Genomic DNA, 3,902 nt, shown 5'->3' on the forward strand with positions numbered 1-3,902 from the left:
ACTATTAATCTCTATGATAACCCCCCTAATTGGCACTATTTCATTAAATCATTATTTCCACAAGAGTCCAACTTGAGGCCCATCTCACTATACGAAACACATTACTTCAGAGTATTTGATGGCTCAATCAAAGAACATCAACTGCTTCTGAAGACAAAGTATTTCTGAAATTGTAGTGTAAGTCATTGAGGGGATCAGGGGAACCGTTACTACTCAGAATACTGTTTTCTAATACCTTAGCTGAAGTTGCTCTTTTCCATTATGAGATTAGGTAACGTAAGTAAGTATTATAAATAGGAAAGAAAGGAGGGAGAAGAGAGGGGAGGGAAGAAGAAATAGAAGAGCAGGATGAATTCAGGAAAGCTGGAAAGGAAAGGAGAATATAGGGAAGTAAGGAAGAGAGGAATGGAGGGAGGGTGGAAGGGAGGACATTTTTAACTATTCTTTACATCTGGAAGGAGGATTGTCTTATTTATTTATTTCTTATTCACAATTGTTTCTGCTAAACTTGGACCATTCCTCTTTCATATAAACTTCTTCCCTACCCTAAAGGTTTTGATTGCATACTGAACATTGTGAATTTTACAATGTGCTATATTTTATTGTATTCTTTAAATGGAAGTCACTTAAATAATGTTCAGATTAGTTGAATCTTTTTGAGGCTTATATGGAAGCGTATTTAAGACAAGTCCAGAGCAGCCTTTAATATTGGGCAGGAATTCTTAAATTTAGTTGTCTTAGGATTCCGTCTGTCATGTTTTAGACATTGTTGCCTATTGTTCAATGTCTAAAAATATTTGTTTCATACATTTTGTCCAATTTCATAGTTGTGAGATAGCAATTCCCACAGCAGTTTCTCCATCATAAATGGAAACAGAAGTTGCTGACTTTATTTTTAAACAAGCTCAAATAACCCCACGATAAAACCCCACACAAGTGATGGGTTAGAATTTCATTTTCTTCCTCTTCCACATTAGAATATTTAATTTTCATGCATTATGAGAACAGCAGAGTGTTAATGAAAATTTTTGAAATTTCATGCATTAAACCAACAAAGATAAGCAAGAATAGCTAAGATATGGAGAACATAACCATAACAGATTAATGACTTAAATAACATTTTCTAGAGGCAGTCAGCAACATAGAATCTCCAAAGCACTTAGATGAATGACTCTATTTTATAATCTCAGAAAGAAAATGCTAATCATATACAGTTAATATTATATAGGATTTACTGATAACATAATATTCACCAAGGTAAAACAGTATAAAACAAAACAAAACATACAGGCATTATAATTCTGTGTTACAAATGCCTGTGTTTACTATATAATAATTCATGGCATAGTTAAGACAGCACACCGCATTTCCATTTATGTAAAAAGTGAAGAGATTTATATCTGTACTATACGACCTGACCATGGGGGCTGTTCACACTCCACCCGACAATAGCAGCAATTACATTTTGTCAATTGCATTGACAATTTTGGCTAATTGAGGTGAATGCACAAAGGCTGTTGTCTTGTAAGTTTAATGCAAAGTCTGTGATAGGAGAAAAAAAGTGCCCACTATGCTTTTTCATCTAAAATAATAAAAAGCTAATGTAATCATACTGAAGATTAATGATAGCTATTCCAGGAAGACGTCTGGAGCCTCCTGACATGACACTTCTTGTCACTGGTGTTAAGAAAATGGACTAGAGTGGATTCACATCCCACAAGCTGTTCCATCAGTGGCACATCAGCCCTGGACACTGCCTCACAAATGCTTACCCAGTTATAAGGTGGCCTCATGACAGCTGCATTTGCTTCTTACATATTCTGCAGTGGAAGAATTGCTCTGGAGTTCCACACTTGAGGCTTTAAATGTTTTATGTTTCTGTTTAGTGTTACAATTCTGGTTATTGCTCTGATTTACATAAGTTTTTCTGTAAAAAAATGCTGTAGGTCAATGCAAGCTAATGCACATGCAATCAATGCCTTGCAAGACTTTCAATCATGCTTTCTTCCTGTATAGATCAATTGCTAACAAAGGTATCCAATTACTTTCCTCAGAGTGTGTTTGGGAACAGCATTAAGTGAAGAGAGCTTGATATGGCCACCTGTTTATGACTGTACATTATTCATAAGACATTTCCTGTGTGCATCAAGTGCTGCTGCAGCAGAGATGCCCAGCAGACCACCACTCATTGTGCTGGGTTTCACGACAGTGGAATCCGTGTGCACTGGAAGGATGCTGTGTGTGTGTGTGTGTGTTTCCTGCAGAAAGCCTTGTGAGAACGCAGCAATATATCTAACAATTTAAAGTTCAGGAGAAAAGCATACATCTTAGAGATTAATCTTCATCATTTTTTATGATGTAAAAGAAAAATAAACAGCACATTTCCTTAATCAAGCTGATGTTGTTATTGTGAAGTCTTGCTTGTCCTAAATATATCAGTGCTGCACCTTGATCTAAAGAAGGTTCACTCAGTTGAGAAAACAAATACTTTTCTTGACCAGAAGTATCAAGCATGATTGACAGGTCAATTAAAAAGAAATATTTATTCAGCAAACCAAGGCAGCTCTTTCACATACTGAAAGAAGGTAATGTATCCAACGATCAAAAAGTCAGTCCTGCTTTACATTGCACTGTGTTCTTGGTTCATGACAATTTTCTTCCATTTAAGTTGTTATTTAAGAATCTTGGAGAGGTTAACACGAACCAAAAAGTAAAACTCAATGTAGGATTAAAAACAACTGCCTATAATACCCACATGGTTAATAAAGAGTCAATTATAATGGGATGTTATGTAGACAGCTATACTAACTATTAATGCTATAAAAAAATCAGGTTTAGGCTCCAGAGAATATGATACTCCTACATGGTATGAATTTTTTTTTTTTTTTTAAGGATTTGGGCTTTTACCTGGAAATTTTAAAAAGAGATGTGGTAAATCACTTCAGTGTCACTCAGAAGTTCTTATTCATCTTGACAGCCTAGTTAAAGAAGACAAAATGTGATCTGATTATTTTCTGCTACTTTATGATTGTCTAAACCAGGATCTCTGGCTTATTGCTTATCATTCACTTACTGTTGGTCTAACTTGTTCATAATAGATGGCTCTCTTCCTCGTCCATGTTCTAATCAGTGAAAAGAAGTTAAAAAGGATAGAATTCAGTTATATGATCAGATTTAACTGAAAAAAAAAGTTGTAAAAGGTAGTATTTATTTCAGAAGTCTATATAGCTAGCTAAGAATCAGAAATGCTATTACCAAAGAATGGGAGAATAAATTTTTGAAAACCATTAGACAACTGTACCATACTTAGACTCTTCTTAATGAAGATACCTAGTTATAAATAAAGTTTTTTCCCATCTAAAGGTTACATTTATTAAAAGCAATTGATTGAATAGTTTTAACTTTTGTCGTGAATTGTTTGCAGTTTCGCTCCTCACAGTGACAGGGTGTGGCACCCATCTGGAAAGGAGGCTGTCTCTGTTTCTGCTTGATAGATTGGAAGCTTAGAGAGCATTAAGACTCAATATCCTTGATGATAGATTTTCAAATGGTCACGCTGAGCTATGGCAGCAGAGAGATGATTTTGTGAACAGAGAATTCAGATAATTGGAAGTTGAAGCAAGTAAGAGAAAAGGATTGGGCTGAAACTTGTAAAAATATTGTCTCACCTTAATCGTGTGCATACTGTCAGTGTGTCGTCAAAGACCAGATCAAGTCTATGGTGATATCAATGTAGCCCTTATATCTTCACTTCCATTAATAATTTGCACTGATACAGTTTTACATCATTTTGTTCATGGTCTGTTGCCCCACCTAGATGATAACATCTTGAACTCAGAGAGTTTGCAGTTTACTTTGTTTTTGTACCTGAGTATATAACCTGTTAACAAGAAGAGACTCAC

Source organism: Propithecus coquereli, unplaced genomic scaffold (genome assembly GCF_000956105.1).
Source record: "Propithecus coquereli isolate 6110/MARCELLA unplaced genomic scaffold, Pcoq_1.0 Scaffold49, whole genome shotgun sequence".
NCBI classification, from domain to species: Eukaryota; Metazoa; Chordata; class Mammalia; order Primates; family Indriidae; genus Propithecus; species Propithecus coquereli.